The 20957-nt window shown below is 42.2% G+C and overlaps 1 protein-coding gene across 6 annotated transcripts in view; it reads right to left on the reverse strand.

Annotated features, from left to right (window-relative positions):
* The window catches only part of PLXNB1 (plexin B1), a 225110-nt gene that overhangs the window by 104933 nt on the left and 99220 nt on the right, over nucleotides 1-20957 (reverse strand). The gene's annotated exons all lie outside the window — the stretch shown is intronic.

Here is a 20957-nt window from a genome sequence, read left to right on the forward strand (position 1 = left end):
TGTAAAGGCGGCAGATACAGCCCGAGAATTGCCTGGATAACATGCATACAGCCTATGGCTTGGTCAAGTATGCCATTAAATCACCAATACCTTGCGCTTACATGCCAAATTGGACTTGTTAGTCCCTGAATTCTCCAATCTTTGCATTGGTTCCAGCAGTTCCTAAAAAGTAAACAATGCACATTGCCTACAATAATAACTAGAAGGCAGTGGTATCAGCAATGTGCAGGTACCAGCAGGTAATACAGGATTATTCCTGAGCATGCCCTCTAGGCCACAAGGTGTGTATGGAACGCCAATTATGATTTCACCTTCTCAAATACAATGACATGCCAGGCACATTCCGTATGCAACCCAACACTGTTTATCACCATTTCTCTGGAACACTATGAGTAACTAGTAAGAGGAGTGGTAGGTCTTACTACATACAGGTTCATGCACACTGAGCAATAGACAAGGATTGAAGGGGAAAGATTTCTGCTTGAAATTCCTCTTCTGGCTCTGGCAGAATAGGAGCAGAATAGGAGTGGAATTTGAATACAATTCAAATTACAAGTGTAATGCAAGCGGAATTCAAGCAGAATTCAAACCCCATTGACTTCTATAAGATTCCTCTAGCGGATTTTGCCAAAAGTAGAGCATAGACTCAATACTTATTCAGTTAAAGGCCAAATACAAGATATCGGGGAAGGGAAGGCACAATTTAATATCTTGTGCTCATGAAATTAGTTCTTAGAATTGTCTTTCAAAACAATGCCTTATGCAAAATTGAGTACCAGCATCTTGTATAAGTTGTTTTTTCCGGTATTTTTTCATGTCAAGACTAATGAGAACAGAACCCCAATATGTACAGCAGAGCCCCATGGTCTGATTCTAGACACAGATATTGCTTTAAGGATGACATTTACAATTCATACAGGTTAAGATGTGTTTACATGTCTTATTCATACAAAGGCACCAATGAACCAAATACATTTCAATAAGGCAAGAGGCGGCCAACCGTCCCCCAGGAGAGATATCTATACAAGACAAGTTCCAATTCTGGAAGACGAGGTGCTATATATATATATAAAACACTATCCATGTTCAATGAGCGGGGAAGCATCAACCACTGAGGCTAATCTTCTCTAATACATATAGGCTGCAAATAATGATTTGTAATCCGGATGACCCACATACACAGGAGTAATCTACAGCACAACAGTCGCCTAATCCCTCACTCTTCATTCCTGATTGGGGAAATCATAGGCTCTATAAAACAAGGCGAAGAGGAGTCAAAGGCCAAACAAGCATTTACACTGTACTCAATAATAACACATTTAGCAGCGTCCTAGATATATCTGCAATATGAAACGCTATGCGATAAGCAATACGTGCATTATTAAGAGTTCCCATAGGAGGTTTCACTCAGCTTTCTAGGAGGCCTGAATGGCAAATCCGTTTAATTGTAAAGTGGTAGATGAACTGGGAATATCCTGCTAGATATTAAATTCAGGACTCAAGGAAAACTTTGGCAGCTATGACACATCCATGTCTGATAAGCCTGAAACATACAGTATGAGATCCTTGGCAGGGACTCCCTAAAGCAGAATTGGGTCAGCCATGCAGCCAGTTCTGCCAATACCGAAGGCGATAATGAAGTGCAGCCTGTTCAGGAGTCTATACCGTTATAGTGTGTAAAACATAATACTTCTTACAGCATTTGATAGTTTGCATTCAGTCTAGACATCCAGACTGATACATTTTAAATAAGCTGATACATTGAAGCTAAAGACAAGACAGGGGTGTATTTAGATCACTTTGGACTGGATACATATGAAACAAATGTTCAGCTGTGATAAATTGGCTGTACAGGTAAAGAAATGTTTCCAGTCACTGACAGCAACAGATAACATTATACAACAGTCCTGCTTTATATGTATAGTGCCTGGAAATCCGGTCCCACTGATACATACAGAAGAGATAGGTCGCATTGTAAGGGCAACAAATACCCAACCAACACACAGAGGAAACAAGGTGGCAGGGTGGAGGAAGAAACATGAGAGGGGTCAGCAAAGATGTTGGCACAGACCCCGGTTTCTAATGGGAACATCCTCTCGTTCCGTCTGTGTCTCGGCCTCTAACACTTGCTCTTTGTCTGACACAATTCTACAGCTACAGTTCATAACCCTACCCAGGCATCTGCGGAGACCCCATTGCCGTGCCAAACTAACCCCCACTAAACAGTCCCCCAGCTACTCACTTAACTACTACTTCCACTCAGCTGAGAATAGTAGTAATCAGACACTGTTAGCACAGACTGAGACCAGGTTCCCCATTGCAGTAAACAGTGGGGAGTCCTAGACAATCCCTATGCTGGATCATTTATTAGCTGCCCAGGATGGAATACTCATTTTAGGGTATATTCACTAGTACTTATTCCGCTGTGGATTTCATGCTTCAGATGTACCAAACATAAATAAATGGCTAAAATCTGCGGTAATAAAATCAGCACCATCAAATACATAGCAGATTCAGTAAATGTGAACGTACCCTAAATATACACTGTTCCAGTGTAGTCAGACCCAAGGGTCTTCCAACGCTTCTTGCTGTTAACATACAACAAATCGTCCGGCATCAAATGATACTTGCACTGCTATGACTAGCAAAAACTTTTGCAGTTACATGGTGTCAGATAACACGTCATTTCTATACGAGGACAATTGGAAGCTAATGGGACTCAATTTGCAGAGGCGCTTTAAGTGTAGCTTCACACGTACCGGATCCACAGCGGATTTCACACTGCGAGTTTGCAGCGAAATCCACTGCGGATCCTGGTAGTGTGAAGTGAATGGGTCACATACCCACAGCGGAATTTTAATTCCACTGCCAGTATGTGACTTAGCCCCCTTTAACCCCCCGCATCCCGCTGCCCGCAGCCCCTGGCCCGCAGCATACATTACCTGTTCAGCACCACGGCTGTGTGTGAGGCTCCCGCCTCCCCTCACTCCCCGTCAGCTAAACAGTGCTGATGGGGAGTGAATGAAAATTTGCGGGTACGTGACCCATTCACTTCACACTACCAGGATCCACAGTGGATTTCGCTGCTAACTCCCAGTGTGAAATCTGCTGCGGATACGGTACGTGTGAAGCTACCCTTAAAGTGTTTATTTTGAATTTAAAAAGCAGCTACTTTCTTGCACAAACAGCGCCATCCCTGTCGGCAGGTTGTATGTAGTATTACAATTCAGTGCAATTCACTTGAATTATACTGAGCTGAAAAACCACACACAAACTGAGGACAAGAGAGTTGCTGTATTTGGATGAAAGCTGCCATGTTTTTATAAACCTGAATAATCCCTTTAAAAGATGATAATGTCTCTCAGAGGTTAAACAACATATATTAGCATTTACAGCACTAGGCTACATTACACTAATATTAATTGGAGACTACTAATCCTAATGTCACTGCATGAACTACTGTACAATTCAGACCTGACCCTGAGAAGCAGATGTCCATTGATTTGCCCCCAGGTTTCGAATCTTAATACCTAATAAAAACGCCTATGTGCCATCTAATATAAAAGTGTTGGCACAGCAAACAAATGTACCAGCATTAATTCATAGCACGGCACTGCCATTCAGCAGGCACAGTGCATCCCCCTGTACTGCAACATACTATAATGCCAGGCTATAATGGGGGAGGTCACATCTGCAACCCGCTGAGCGTGACAGCTGCCACAAGCTGCAGGAGGCTACGTGCCACATGTAAATGAGCGCCTGCTGCTGTATTCTGCATGGAAATTTTACACATTTTCATCTGGGCAAATCAGTCAAGGAAATTCTGGGCAATCAGTGATCCAATGGTTATTCTAAAGCTGCAGAGCCCTGACACTGATAAAAATGTAACATGACAAGCGCCATGAGCAGTTAACATGCCAGAGTGAGGCAATCATACAATCCCACTTAACACTGCCTTATGTTAATGTGACAAGTAGATATGGGTCCCTCCCTCCCACCCCAGTAATTTGCACAGGTGAACTAATAGTCTCATTTTAATGGAATATTCCATAGAACATAGAGATTGTAGCCATGGATTCAACACTGCTAACTAAAGATAACGTCATGTTTTACTTGTTTCACGTTGTTTGGGACACTAAACCCCCAATGTCTTAAGGCAGATGGGGTTTAGTGTTATAATGGTTTATACGATGTCCACCCAGCCTGGCAATGTACTCCAATACATTTTGAGAATCTGAATGAAGTTCCAGGTTCACATCACCATGGCAGTGTTTGGCAGCGTCGCTGCTGGCAGTAATGAGGGATTGCAGCAGGCGAGTATAGTTTTTTTTAGTTGTTTAGTCTTGTCACTTTTAGGTTGGGTTCACTCACATTACAGAGGTTTTGTATATATGATGGTTAACTGTCAAACATGGAATGGAGACATTATATAGATGCACAGATAGGCATGGGCCATATTGGCTTTAACGGATCAAATGTAGTCAAATAGTGACTACATTTGGGCCATTTCCTGAACATATACGTGTACTGACACAAAGGTATGGCACACCACACTTCTGACAGCTGGCAGATGGGAACATAACAAACCATCATTACTTACTTCTCTCCGTGCCTCTCCAGTGCTCGAGTGCCACTCCAGGACCCCTGCCAGGCTACAAGATCTCTTGCTGCTCAAATGTCACTATGGATTGCCTGCTCAGCCAATCATTGACTGGAGCGGGACATTGCTGCCATCACTGATTGGCTGAGCAGGCAATCCATCAGCTGGGTCAGGAGGGAGTCCCAGCAGTTGGACCCCTGTGATCTAGCACTTATCCCTTATCCCATGGATAGGGGAAATGTGACTGAACTTGGAATACCCCTTTGACTACATTTGGGTCATTAAAGTCAATAGGGCCTGTGCTTGTTCGTGCACATATGTGGCATCCCATTTTGACAGTCAACTAGTATGTCAGTACTGTACAAAGGTTTTAGACAGATATGGAAAAAATGCTGCAAGGTAAGAATTCTTAGATAGTAGTGTTAATATAATGAGACAAAATGAAAAGTGAATGAACAGAAGAGAAATGTAAACGTAAAGAAACGTGGCTGGGAGGTTGTTCCAAACATCTTGGAGAAACAAGTCCCTCTGTCTCTTCATATAATCCCTGCCATTCCCAATGATGATGAGACCTGTGGGGCCATATCATTACTTCCAGGACTCGTCTTTATGCGGAGGATAGCTCATACTGATATTGGCTATGTTTTAAAGGGGTTATCCAGCGCTACAAAAACATGGCCACTTTTCCCCCTACTGTTGTCTCCAGGTCAGGTGCGGTTTGTCACCCAAACTGGAGACAACAGTAGGGGGAAAGTGGCCATGTTTTTGTAGTGCTGGATAACCCCTTTAAGGTCATTGTCCTGCTGCAGAACAAAAATTTGGAGCCAATCAGATGTTGATGAGAGGCATCTTATTCTCCAGTATTGTTTCTACACCTTTTTAAAAACTTTTGCACAAAACCGTGTAAGTGCCGTGGATGGCACAATCATAATGGGAACCCAATTTCAAGGCCTATTACACGGCAAGATATTGAGGGGGAAGAAAACGTCAGGTCAGCGCTCACTTCCTCCTCATTCCTTGCTTGCTGTTTGTGCCATTACACAGACAGCCTGTGAAGTGCAGTTGGAGGGGCTGCCCAGTCGATCCTCACATCCCATTGAAGTCAGCGGTGGTCTGCTGCAATTACATGAAGTGACGAGCAGCAGACTGTCTGTCATGATTGGGCTGTTTCAACATGTTGAAAGACCATGATTAGCAGACATTGAGCATGTCAGCTGATTGTGGTCTTTTAACATGCGTTATTACACCAAAGGATTATTGTCCAGAATGGACGGTAATCGCCCAAGTAAGGACAGTAATTGTTTGGGGTAATAGGGCCTTTAGAAGTAAAAATTGTACATTACAGGTTGTGATAACTCCCATGGGATTTGTAATGACAAACATTTTTTATGTGGTCCATTTTGATAAAAAAGTGAGACAAGTTATAAACAGTGGAAAAGAACCTTTATCCACAGCACAGAAGCCTCAAGGACTTTTACTTAAATGCGATTTAAAAAAAAAAAAAAAAAAAAAAAAAAAAAAATGGAAAAGACTTCTGAAGACATTTCAAAGAATATTTTTAGCCCTTTAACCCCCCACCCCCCCACCCCCCTGTGGACACAGCAGATAAATCACGATCACTAATAAATTCATCGTATGTGTAAGGGACAGCCCCGGCAAGGGTTAAATGCTAATTTACTGGTTAAGCTTAAACGTGTCCCACTCCGCTATTTTCTTCTGCGGAATATAATAGGAAAGATCCTGTAGCTGGTAGAATCTTCTGCTCTCCTCAGCCACCTGAGCCTTTATTATCTCTGCAAACAGCAATCTGTTCAGCCAGCGGGGGACCTGAGCGATTGCCTGCTTAGAAGACAAATCCCAGCAGAAGCCTAAATGTGCTGCACAGTGGCTAAGTGTGTGGGGTGTGTGGTGGCAAACAAGATGGTCAGAGAAGATACGGGGAATGGGACCTGGGTCATCACATAGGATATTCCTGACCATACTGCTGGTTCCAAGTACAATATAGCATAGCCTCCCAGTCAAAATAAAAAAGGGACTAAAACATGGTGAGTCATTTTAAAACTGTTCTGAGGAGCTCCTAGTTAATGTCACAAAGAAATACATAGTCTAAGAACATTCTAGTATGTTCTGAAGCAGAATCTTTGCAAAACCGCCTCGTATTCCCAAAATCGGATCCTCATCTGAGACCGAAATAGACATTTCTAGGAATTTTCTTTACTGTGTATATTGGCAGAGGTGTACTTAAATATCACAAATATACCTAACATAGTCATAGCTTCCCTAGAGGGAAATTAACAACAGGTTAACTGGCTGCTACATACTTATAGGGCAGGGGACATCAATCACTAACCTGCCTTTACAATCTTCATTCATGGTGTCGTTTTTGGTAAATCTTAAGCTGGCCATACACCTTCAATAATTGACGGCCAAACGTTGAGGCATCAGTTATCTTCCCTGTCGGGCTCCCATTCGCTCCATACACAGAAAAGTTTGTAAAGGCTGAGTGTTTCTGTGTCCTCTATGGGGAGTAGAGGGGTAAGCTGCAGTCAGACTGCTCGGTTGGCGGCTTATTTCTCACAGAACAAAGGAGTCGGGGGTGATTTTCTATCACCCCTAATCTCCACTGTCGAGAGAGCCCCGTATACCTTTTTACCAACAGACAAACCCATAGCGAGTTCTGGGTATGGCTGATAAAAACAAAAGGTGTAAGGTAACCTTTACTTTTTATTGATATGCCAATTAGGCTGTTTAGTGCACTGGGGGTGATAATTTACCCCTTAGCAGCTACGTGGACATAAACTAAAACTGACTCATTGACTTCGATGGAAAAGTTCTGTGACCTGTGCAAAGGTCAAACAGCAGAGAAGGGGGAAGAGGCTAGCTGTGACCATCACTTATTGTGATTGGCCTGATATCATATTACTATGTACTGGGGCCGCTTTTCATTGTGATGATAGTGAGGAGACTGCTAAAATATACACTTGTACAATTACAATGCTAAAAAGGTTTTCCTTTTTCAAAACAGGAAGTGTCAAGCTTATTGATAGGCTTAGTGACCAGAATGGAAACTGCACGATGTCACATTTATTGTAATTTTTAATTAGAAAAAAAAAAAAAAAAAAATTCATTAATAAATATGTTTAATATAAACAAATAGGTCATTTTCTGATGGCACATTTATATAGAACTTGTCTGTTGCTGCAGCCAGAATACAGACCAGAAATGTTATGAGGATGTGACCCTGTCCTAATATAAACGGACATAGAGCGCCCACTTATTGACACAGGACAGAAGTAGCTTTAGGCCATAACATGAAGCTAAGAGAAAATCAGTAACATTATTATAGTGGGGATTTTTTTTTCTTAATCTTTGGTTATACATATAAAATGTGTTATTTTGTAGCTTGGTATAGATGCCCCCTGATGTGCGATTTAGCCAAGTCAGATAAGGGATGATATTAATTCCCAGCTTTCACACTCAGCCCCGGTAATTATTCCCAGGCCCTGAAGGTCACCTTGGTAGTCAGCGCAGCACGTGCAGACAGAGGCAGCCCATTCATTCTCTGAACATGAACCATTTGCAGACTGGACCCATCATATTGGTGTAATGAGTCAGAAACGTGTCAATTTCCATATACTCCCCGAGGAGTGAATGAATACGCAATTATGCCCCATCGTGCCTTATGTCTGCATTAGCCTTGATCCAGATGAGAGAAGGCAGAACCCAAAGAGCAGAGAATGTAACCCACCACTGGGTACAAAGCGCTACTGTAAGTAACACACCACAAAATAATCCCTACAGTTAATGTGGTGTAAATAGTCCTAATGGGTTGGCAGCGTGGGGAGGGAGGCCAAACTAACACAACTCTGTTATATGTCTGGGCAAACATCTCGTAATGCACTAAAAGCACAATAATGGATATTTACTAAAAGAAGAAAAAAACAGTGAAAGTTGAGATTGTAATTTGGTAATTAAAGAGTGTTTAACTCTATCCAGGTCAGATTACAGAAAACCCACAGACCATCTATAGTAGGGGTAGGGAACCTTAGCTCTCGAGCTATTGCAAAACGACAACTCCCATCATGCTTGGACAGCCAAAGCTTTAGCATGATGGGAGTTGTCATTTTGAAACAGCTGGAGAGCCAACGTTTCCTACCCCTACTATAGACTGAAAATGTTATTGAGAGACTGGGGCATGCATTATATTGGCAGGGTTGCCTGCACTGTTATAGGGCACCTCTATATGAGACAATTAAGAACTTTTAGGAGGGGTTATCGAGGATTACGTTTTGGTTTTTTTTGCAAAGACAGCACCACCCCTGACCTCAGGTTGTGTGTGGTATTACAATTTAGCTGCACTTACTGGAACTGAAGTGTAAAACCACACTGAAACTGAGGATTTGTTTCCGGAAGAAAGAATCCATTTTTTTGAAGCCTGTGTACGATATACAACTCCTAATAACCCGAAATGTTCTGTATTACACGCTTCTTTCACCATCACTATAGCATTATATACTATTTTACTTTGACTTGATTGACACCAGAGGGAAGTCTGGATTCAGGCGTGCTGCACACCAGTGGATTTTCCAGCTGAATTAAGATGTCAGCCTCAGCGACTTCTATCTGGCACAGAATATTGTCCTTCTGACTAAAACCCCACCGATTCCACCCCCGGTGAGCCGGGAAAGATTGTGTATCACACAGATCTGTTATTCCAGAGCTCTGATCCCTGGGGCCCAGGGTGTGAACTTTCAAGACCTGTAAGGTGGTGAAGCAATTCTTAAACCTGGCCCGTGACGCCTTATATAACTGAACGCTTTTCTCACTTTTATGAAACTCTGTTAACCCTTCCTGGAAAAGGGCCTTGTATGCTTTGTGTCACTAAAAATTGTGCTGTTGAAAATATATTATACCAACACTCACAGGAACTGATCTTGTGGTCGAGGCTTAAGGCTTCCATCACACGCAGATTTTGGGCTGAACTTTTTAGTCTGATTAATAGGCTGTGGTTTTTTTTTATTATGCAATTCCCCCAAAATAAGGCCAGAAAAAAAAACCATAATATGCATATAAACATGATTTTTTTAATGGCGCTGCTGTGAGTCCTGTGGGTATTGCCTTTCATTTTTCCCCAATGACCCTCAGCTCACATCTGGCCATAGCATTTTTGACCCAAAAAAAGCCATACCTTCAATTTTGACCTATAAAGTTTTTTCCCCTGAAAAAAACAGAGAAATAAATTCTGCCCATTATCCTCCTGGTGCTGGTAACTCCGAAGGGCCCATTCTATCTGTGAAACCATAGCTGAGGTGACTCATGTAGTCAGGCTGTAACTTTTCTCTAAAGCTTTGTCACAAATGCAATAGTTGCCTAATAAACACATGGGAGTCGGCTTTTTTAGACCATTTTATGTATTGGTCTTAACTGAAAATAGGTTGTATGTAGTAATATGCAAAATTGTTTAAGGCCCCTTACAGCAGACCTGTCAGCAGCTAAACAGAGATAAAAATAATCCCATCTCTAGGGAGGGTTTCCCATCACGATTCCAGGCATGCTTTTTTAGTTTTTAATCTCCAGAGTCCTTTTCAGTGCCGAGATATAAGCTTTTGTCAATATGCAAGTGATGCTCAAGTGACCGAAGGTATCCCCCAGCATGGCAAAAGCCTGCGGTTAGACAGTCCATCATCTCCATTCAGCACCACCCCCATTCCCACCACCCTTTCATAGACAGCATGCATGGGATGGACAACCGTGGGCTCATGCCATGCTGGGGATGTTTCCCCCAGGCACGTGAACCTAGTTTACATTACTTGCACCCCTTGCAAAAACAGCAAAATGGATTGATATCATGCATTGATTTTAGGAAATTTAAAGACAAACCCACAACAAAGTACCCATCCATACCCCTTTTAGCCACCTCTGGTAAATATTTATAGCATACGAAAGACATTTCTGTGCAACGTTCCAACACACTTCCTATCTTCCTGTATCTGGGAGCCAAGGTGTTCCCTGTAATCTCCAGTCAGACCAAACATTATGGAATTTTATTTTTCCACAGTTGTCATCTGTTTATCCATCTCCCAGAATTTTATGGGTCAGTAGTAAGTTGTACCCTATAGCTTATCATCTTTTAGCTAACAGCTGACTATGACTAGTTACAGGTGGTCCCTGGAAGGGGGTGGGCTGGTAAGCCAGATGTTTAGTACTAATGGTTAGTGATATCCTGGCTGGGTATCATAAAGTGTCTTTAGCCACAGGCAAAACAAGCAAAACTCCTGGATTAGTTTTGAGCAGACGTGTCAAAAGTTTTGTGTTGAGCAACAACATCCAAATCCCATAGCTGAGCACCCGGGTATGGATAACGTTGCTGAACCCAAACATTTTGAAAGATTCGCTCAACACTATCCAGGATCCAAATGCTAAATCCGTAATAGGGTCTACCCCCTACCATGAACCATTTATAACACTGGTATCTCTGAACATGGTACACGATGGAAGGGTGAGACTACTACCTCTGCATTCTCTATAGCTACACCCCAGCCTTCAGCCCTTTATTTTGCACAAGAAAGATTTCCTAAGGTCTACCTGGACTAAGGACAGGGCTGCCCGAGGCCTTGTTATGGCACACACACTGCTGTGCTCACTGATGTTCAGACCCTCATGCTTATTCATCTGTACCAAAGCGTTTGAGGATATACCATGTGTTGCTCGTGTCATTGCTCTATGATTGATTGTCTCGGTTGTGGCTACTGTCAAAGTGAAAGATAAAAGTTTGATGAAGTTTGGAATATGTGGGTGAACTCATGGTTCATGGTCCAGCTGAACCGTATAATCACTATTTTGAGCTCGCTATCTCCAGTGTACTGGCAGAGTGGGTGTAAAATGGAATCACACAGCAGGCACCAAATTTACAATGCTGACATGCACCCAAAGACAGCAGGATTCATTAACCCTTTGATTAACACCATTCATCATCTAGGATTAAATCGGTCCAGTATTGATTCAATAAATCATACTTCTGTTTGACCACTAGGTTGGGTGCTGGATTGTACTCTCTGTGCAGTGGGATATGCTGGTGCAGTGGAGTACAGGTAGGGTATAACACAGTTACATCATCAATAGGTTTTCACTTTCGTGTTTTTGTATTGTTTTAATTTACTTTTACTAACCTAAACCATACACCAATACATATTCTTTTCTTCTTACCTGTTTTTATTTACTTAATTTTTTTTTTTTTTACTATACTGTACATGATTATGGGGGCAGCCATATTGCCTAAGCTGCATGAAATAGCATTTAGAGAGATGCTGTATAGCAGCTACATGGACCGTCGGAAAGAATAGTCTGGTGCTAACACACTGACTTCTGTGTTCTGCATGTGCTCCGTGACTTGTGGAGAGTAAGGGTACTATTACACGGAACGATAATCGGCCGATTATCGCTCCATGTAATAAATACAACGAAATACAACAATGACAACGATCAACGGCTGATCGTCGATATAGGTTTGGACCTATTTTCGTCAGGTGCTGACCGCGCATCGCTACTTGTAATAGGGGTGCGCGGCCGGTGACTGACGATATACATTACCTACCAGGCCACTCTGCAGTTAAAGCGTGCGGGACCCGTGGAGAGGAAGACCACAGCAGCAGCCCTGGAACGTGGATAGGTATTGTATATAGTTAAACAAGGGCTGCAAGGACATCGGTAACGATGTCCCTGCTGCCCTTGTTTAACGATTATCGGGACGTGTAATAGGTTCAGTAAATGAGCGATGATCTAGCTGATCGCTGCTCGTTTACAGGTATTTTCTGGCCCCCATCGGCCCGTGTAATACCACCCTAAGGGCCCTATTCCACCAAACGATTATCGTTTGCATATCATTAACGATTAACGATCTCAAACGACCACTATTGCGAAAGACCTGAAAACGTTCACTCATTTCCATTGAACGATATTCGCTATTTATTCGCTATTGCATTCGTATCTATTGCGAACGACCGAACGATGTCTTATTCAACGCGAACGATTTGCGAACGAGCAACGATAAAAATAGGTCCAGGTCTTTTAAAGCGATCAACGATTTCTCGTTCGGTCGTTAATCGTTAACTGCATTTCAACCGAACGATTATCGTTTAGATTCGAACGATTTAACGATAATCTGAACGATAATCGTCCAGTGGAATAGGGCCCTAAGGCTTTCACAGGAGGAGACTTGGGAAGAGGAGAGCAGTGACCACCACTTACTGTGAAGGGTGGATCCTGTGTTATCTATATAGGTGATATCTGTCAGTATAAGACTAGCTGTAGTCAATTTGGAGCTACAGCACTGTCTCTCCACAGTCTTACAAAGTAGCAGGAACTGGCTCACCTGGGTTGCATCCACGGACTCACGGTGCTCAGCAACTCATAGGAATAGTCCTTGAAACATCAGCAATGAAGTGAAAGGAAGCTGCGGCACTCGTGTCCAGTCCAATAATACTTGACAATGATGGGCTATGACAAAGCGCGTTTAAGCGCGAAACGATCGTCGCCTTTCTTTGTGCACGCTCTTACCTTTTTGTATGGCTAAATAAAGTATCATTGGACTGGACATGAGTGCCGCAGCTTCCTTTCACTTCATTGCTGATCTGTCAGTATAAGCTTGACTGTTTATTAGGTTTACAGGATATTGGTATGGTAATTTTCATATGACATGTTCCTTAAACATGTGTATTATAGAAAAGGTCCCCCAGCTATGAGGGTCTCCCTTTACAATGTATAAATGTACCAAACACTACATTTTCTATAATTGCCCCTTAATTCATACTAGATGACAAGTCACGTGTGACATTTACAAACAAAACAAACAAAAGATACAAGGGGTACAAACATCAAAGCAACCACAAGTGCACTAAAGACAATACCCCCCATGAAAGCATGAATACTTTCTCATTTTACGACAATGAATTCTTCACAGTAAGGATCAGGCGGAATCTCTTGGTCTTTAACATAATTGAAACAAGATCAATGAATTATGTATTTTACTTAAAATGGGCAAATATTGTAAGAACGACTAAAAGACGAAATGAAAGATCAAGCATTTACCAGTAATTAATCCAAGACCGAACTACGCTCTCAGCCAAGATGCCTTGAGGGCGGGGGTTGGGGAAGGGGGGGTGATCTTTAAGTTAGCAGCCGGAGGTCTGATCAGGCAATTCTGCTGGGTCTCCATTTGTGTACGTAACATATACAGGGTCTGGGCTTTCTTTGTTTCAGGCTGTGCCATGAATACAAGATGAGATTAATCAAGCACACGCTACATTGTGCCGAACAAAATAACTACATGTTTAAGTGACCCCCCCCCCCCCCTCAGGAAAAGTCTTGTCTACAGCAGCCCCATCAACCCCCTAAGGAAGGAGGGAATCAAGCTAATTTGCAATTTATCATGTTAAATGGAAGTGCATTTGTCTATGTGGGTAAACATTGTAATTATGCAAATAACCCGTTGAGCCTCCAGAGCTTCATTTGCTGTAAATACAGTTTTTACTACAGCCGGAGTCTCAGGTCTGTTTCACTGGTCATATACAGGTCAAATTACCCACAATGTGACTAATGTTCCAGTATTTCTCACTATTGGGTAGTTAAAAGGCCACACACTAAAAGGTATCTGTAGTAACCAAACACTGACGTTAGATGTTAAGTAAAATGGGCTTCCTGGAGGAAACGGGGAGTATTGCTTGGTCAAAACTTAGATATATGTCTAGGATTAAAGGTCCTTATACAGGGGCAGATCAATATTATTATTCACAAGTGCTTATCAACTATGTACAGGTCAACCGATATTCATTGCAAGGACCATTTATACAGCGCAAATGGGAGTGAATGGCATTGTTCACATAGCCCTTCACTTCCATTACTGTCGGCAGTAAAGATGAGCAAATCCCCCGTATTTGTTTTCAGAGATAAATCCAATATCACTCATCAAATTAGTTGTGGATTTGACAGCCGATGCAGATTCGGCCCTACATTTCATGGGCCAGATGCAGAGCACCCTCTCCATGGAGAGTATAGGCATTGCCATGTATACCTATAGCATACCACTGTTTACTATAAAGGAGCTGGGGCTCCTGTCAAAATAACAGGAGTCCCTGTTTCTTTATGTATTTCCTATGGTGCGCTATGCTATGGTACCATAGAAAAAAATGCTGAGCACCACTAGGCCTTTTATGCAGGGCATTGAGTCATTTGGCTAATAATCACCTGGAACTTAAAAGAACTTTAGACAATCCCTTTTCTACAGATAAATTGATCACAGGGGGTCTGCTGCTGGGTCTACCAGCTATTAACTGCAGGCCCACAGAGCGATCATCCTCTGTATTCGGCCGATATTCGTTTTGTGTAACAGAAGACGACGATCAGCCAACATGCATGATGTCGGCTGATAGTTGTCTTTCAACAGGCTGATCAACCTCTCAAAGAAAAAAAAAAAAAGCATATGCACAAAAAATGGTAGCACATCACGAAAATCTTTATTATAACACTGACATAGATAAAAAAATACCACATAAATATATGAATGTACAGGAGTAGTAAAATGAGGGAGACAACACCCCAAATACTGCTCTACATTAAAAACACTAAAATGTCACCGTAAGTCCTGCTGGCGTTCCAGCTGGGACTAATCTACCACTCTGACTCTGGACTGTATGTACAATAACAAAAATCCAACCTAGACTGTCTCTACCTAGACAGAGACCCGGTAAAACAAAATATAACCACAAATGATGGTGAATAGAAAGAAGTGAGAAAAGATCACCATATGCAGTACAAAAGAATGAGAGTCAGATGTGGTTATATTTCGTCTTTGAGTTGCGCGCATTGTGGCCTATACACAAAGGCTTTGGCTGTGTTCACAAAATAGCGTTCAATCACCATATAACTAAACACTGTGTGAACATAGCCTTTGGGATATGGGATATATTGGGAAAGGTTGGAAACAGAGGAAAATATACTGATGAACCCCATCAAGTTGGAGCCTGAACATCTGCATTAATAGAGTTCATAGGGGCTTACTAGGTTTCCTTTTTCCTTTAAATAAGGCCCCAATCAGGCTTTTCCCAGCTTGAAACGGGTGGTATCGCTACAGATTACACTAAAGTGCCCGACATATCTAGATAATGGCTCATTACACAATATTTAAATTTACTATTGGTGCACACAAAAGATTTGGTGATATTAATCATGCGTGATAACTCGGCATCAATTTACTGAGATCTGCATCTTGATGATGGCGCTGAAGGCTCCTAATGAGAACAGCGAGTCTCTTCCGCTACAAGGGAATCCTGCAATCTCCATAATACATGAATATTCTCATATACAAAGATGGTTAACTTTACTAGGGAATTGAATTAATAGAAAAAAAAGTCCTATAAGTGAACAGTAACGTTTTTGCAATATTAAATTAAAATGACATGTTATTACACCGAACGATGTTCGAACGATTTGTGAACGATCAATGATGAAAATAGGTCCAGATTCTATCAATCAACGACTTCTCGTTGGTCGTTTATTTGTTGCCTATTACACGAAATGATTACTGCTCAAATCCAAATCATAGTATGCGGGTTGAACCATGCTCTTGACTCGAGATCTTTCAGCAGTACAGACCATTGTCCGCTATCTTCTATAGCCCCAGCTTAGTAATTTCCACAAAATGCCAAAAAAACTTCAATTTATCAAAACTTTTTCCTCCTATACAGACATCCTCCTATGTCTGTATTAAAGACCCAACTTGCTGTAACAAGATTAAGAAATAACGCAGTGCATTAAATTACATACTCTGTTAACAGTGTGTACCTGGAGGGGCATTGCAAGGCAGTGAAGCACAGAGATATCGGGCAGTCAGAAGGTTAATATTTTATTCTATCCTCTGGTCTCTGCTGTGAACCCATAAAATATATCTGAGGCCGTTTGCTTGAACAAAGCTCTGTGGGTTCCCAGGAGCTATACGACACAGCCTGTACAAGCAGTAAAAAAGGCTTTTATCGGCAAATTGGTCTATTTTACTGCAACTCCACTGTGCATTTTTGCTCCGCAGTGAATATTTAAAGGGCTCTTTTTTTTTCTAAGCCCTGTCCTCATCAGACCACAGAGTGCATTTTACATTTTTCTCTCCACTCACAAACCTTAACGTCTATTATTTCAGCCGCTTTTGTGCAGGAACAAAACCATTTGTGCGTGTTGATCCCCCCGCTCTACTCATCATTAATCGGTTATTTTTGAAGCTGTCAATGACATTTCAGCCTCTGGTTGTTCTAGATTGTTTTTGAAAGAGGTGAATGTAAACATTCATCCATCACTGGGGCTTTCTGATGGCCTCGTATTCTAGATCACATCTCATTCAGATATAGCAGCTTAATGTTATAAGTTCTGAACAGTATTAAATAAATTCTAATGCATAAGGCAAGAACATTCCGGAATCATATTCCAACATATAATTATGAAACTGCGCCACTCTTGTCAACAGGCTGTTTGTGGCATTACAGCTCAACCTATTTAGTAACAAAGGTATATTGGGAGAATAATGGTATGTTCACACGTCCAGATTTTTTGATGTAATTGTTTAAATTAAAGCCAGGAATGTATTTGAGGAGAGGAAAAATCTCAGTCTTTCCTTTATGACCTTTGGCTTTAATAAATGCATTGGAAAAAACACAACCTAAGGCTTCATTCACACAGTCATAATGTGGCCCGTAATTTCAGACTGCACTACGTACCTGTACATGCCACATGTTACAAGGATCACCAATCTATCTATGTAGAGGTCTGTGCATTACAGACAACTACAGATACGCATCCATAGTGTGGTCCACAATTACGGGCTGCATTACGAACGTGCGAATGAGACTTTGGGGTACTCTCAGTTGTTGGGACAACCGAGAGTACCCCAGTGTTCTGACTAAATAATTGATCCAAACTACAACATAGCCCCAAGGTTCTAGGAGATCATATCAGCACCTGAAGCAGACTTTGAAGTTCATCACTTGCCTCTAGGGTTAACAGACCACTTATTAAACCTATTTATGAGATGTCCTGTGTGTGCACGCAATAGCAACAGTAAAGTTTACAATGCAATAAACATGGACAAAGTCATGTTTGCTATAGATAGAGGATGGACCCTTTAAGTCATTTCCAATCTTGGGCCCAAGGTACTTCAGTCCATCTGTTTGCTGACACACCAAGCCAGAACACATGGACACAGCTATAGGGGTGTAGAAGTAGCGCACTACACAAGCAAGCCTAGAGGACGCTTTGCTACATGCTTTATTACAGATGTTGCATCTGGTCCCAAGAGCTTCATGTTTCACCTCTGCCGATGCAAGACTGCCTGCAATTTCTGCTAATCTGGTATGGGTATTGTTGTCTATCAAGATTCAGAGACCATTGGATAACAAACTAATGAAATTTCACAGCAATATATTCCACATTTATACACAGATTCTAACTTCTTCTCAGTCACATCAGACAAGAAACCATACAGAATATTAGAATGTGCTGAAAGGTTTAAAAGGAGCACCTGGTGGGACCCACACAAGTAGAGGGTAAACATAACGGACCCTACTTATACAACTCCCGCATTTAGCAATATTCCCAAAATGTCTTTCAAAGCAGGAATGTATGTGTTTGTGTTACTGTAATCTATCATCGAAACAGCTGAACCTTCAAAAGGATACAAAGCTCAATAATGCATCCTAAAGCCAGCAAGGTGCTCTGTGTCTCATCTACACACATCCTAAACCTTCTGCCTCCTCCCCCACCAAAATTCGGCTCGGCCACATATTCTTTGGCTCTCAGCCCTCCTCCAATTCCTTGCAACCCCTCCCTATTCTTTCAAACAGATGGTGGCAGCGCAGCCTCCCTCTGGAAGGTGTGAGAGGGTTTCATTGCTGCATTCAAGGGGAACAAAGCGGAAAAAAAAAAGGTAGAAACAAAAGTCAGGCAGGCCAGCTCTGATGCGTCTCAAAAAGCGCATGAAAGAGCATTAGAATACGGTCAGCCAAACCCAGTGACTGTGGCAGGATTGGCTGACTATCTAATGTGTATGTTGACCCCCAGAGGCATTGGGCTGTTGTATTTTAAGAGACTGTATTTTCTCTCTCTTTTGACGAGATATAAGCCAGATGCAGAGGTAGCAGCCTATACATGTCTCACCATTCAGAATGCATGCATTCCCAACTGCACTAGGCGTGCATGTGTTTGACATCTAGGGGGAGAGATGTAAATATCCACGTGGTGTAAACTGCCCACAGCAACCAATCACAGCTCAGCTTATATTCTACCAGAGCTGAAAGCTGAGCTGTGATTGGCTGCTGTGGGCAGTTTACACCAGGTGTATATTTACACCCTTTCATAAATCGCCCCCTAGTGTATAAATGTGGATGGTCATAAATGCAAAATTAAGAATTTGCTAATACTGAAATAAAAGAAACAGCTCTGCGCTCTAGATGGAATCCACCTGTGCTCGTACTCCCCTCGTTGTAAGAGTAACCGGAAGTAAGAATCACAAAGAAGGTTCAGCCACAAGGTGTTCTTCAATCCAAACATCTTTTATAGCATAAAAACACTAATCGATGGATTACAACCAACGCATTTTGGCTACTGTACCTGAAATGTATCAATTGTGTTTTTATGCAATAAAAGATATTTGGATTGGAGAACACCTCGTTGCTGAACCTGCTGATATCATTCACTTAAAGGAGAACTTCGGGCTAGGGTGATTTTTAGCAGAGTGCTGGGGAGGATGAAAGAAGTAACCCCAGTGGCGGCCACTTCTGGGTCTGAGTGGGGACCTTGGATGTAATGTGTGGCTTAGTGGGCCTTATACGTCACATCCCAGGACCCCACTCAGACCCAGAGGCGGCCGGCGCCGGGGGATACCGGATACCAGCTGGAGATGGGGAGGTGAGAGCATGTCCATAATACTCATCTTAAGGCCCTATTCCACAGGACGATTATTGTTAACGATGAACGATCTCAAACGACCGCTATTGAGAACGACCTGAAATAGTTTACCCATTTACACGGAACGATGATCTTTATGATCGTTCATGCGGTCGTCTTGTCGTCGCTATTGCGTTCGTAGCTACTGCGAACAACATCTTATTCCATGCGAACGAGCAACGATAAAAATAGGTCCAGGTCTTATTAAGCGATCAACGATTTCTCGTTCGTCATTTAATCGTTAACTGCTATTCAACCGAACGATTATCGCTTCAATCCGAACGATTTAACGATTATCTGAACGATAATCGTCCAGTGGAATAGGGCCCTTAGTATATGGTCTCCCCCCCCCTACACAAACTTTTTCTTCTTCTTTGTCTCTTCTTTTTCTTTCTTCTCTTTCTACTCTGTTCTTGTTTCTTAGGCCTGGATTATGGATAGAACAAGCTGTACATTTGTATCTGTACTGTACCAAAGTCATATAGCTTTACTATTGTTAAATTCTAATATGCTTTGAAAACCAAGGGGGAAATTTATCAAACTGGTGTAAAGTAGAATTGTCTTAGTTGCCCCTAGCAACCAATCAGATTCCACCCTTTCATTCCTTTCAGATTCTTTGAAAAATAAAAAGTGGAATCTAATTGGTTGCTGGGGGCAACTGAGACAATTCTACTTGACACCAGTTTGATAAATCTCCCCCATAGTGTCTATGAGTAGAAAATGTCATCATGTGGATGTCTATTTTACTCATTTTGTTTAATAAAACCAGATTATACATAAATGTATGTCCATAGGCTGTGTGTGATATTGCAGCTCTGCATAATGCACATTAGCGGAGGTGAAATGCAATATCAGGCACAATCTATGAATAAGTATGGTGCCGTTTCTGAACAAAATATAGTCATGCTTTTCTAATCCAGTACAATGCCTTTAACCGCACAAAGCAGAACGGATATCTGGGAACAAGAAACAAAACAGTTGGATTGTTGGTGGATCAAGTGAAAATCTGCAGAATCTGGATGTAATGTCAATTTAAGGGTCTGTCCACACGTACAGACTCGCAGCGTAAATCTCGCTGAGAGTCTGTCAGGTCCTGGCAGTTCCCTATCACTACATACTCGCTGCGGTCTGAACGACCGCTGCGAGTATGTAATTCTGCTGCCCCCTTAACCCCTTCTTCCGCCGCCTGCTGTGTCTGTATACATTACCTCTCCTCGCTGCACTGGGTCCCGTCGTCCTGCTCTCCCGCCCGGCCAATCAGTGGCTGCGGCTGAGCAACACACTGATTGGCCGGGCGGGAGAGCATTATGCCGGGACCCCGTAAAGCTATGAGAGAATGTATACAGAGCGGGAGCTAAGCGGCAGCAGAAGGGTT

The sequence above is a fragment of the Dendropsophus ebraccatus genome, chromosome 4 (assembly GCF_027789765.1).
Source record: "Dendropsophus ebraccatus isolate aDenEbr1 chromosome 4, aDenEbr1.pat, whole genome shotgun sequence".
Taxonomy (NCBI): domain Eukaryota; kingdom Metazoa; phylum Chordata; class Amphibia; order Anura; family Hylidae; genus Dendropsophus; species Dendropsophus ebraccatus.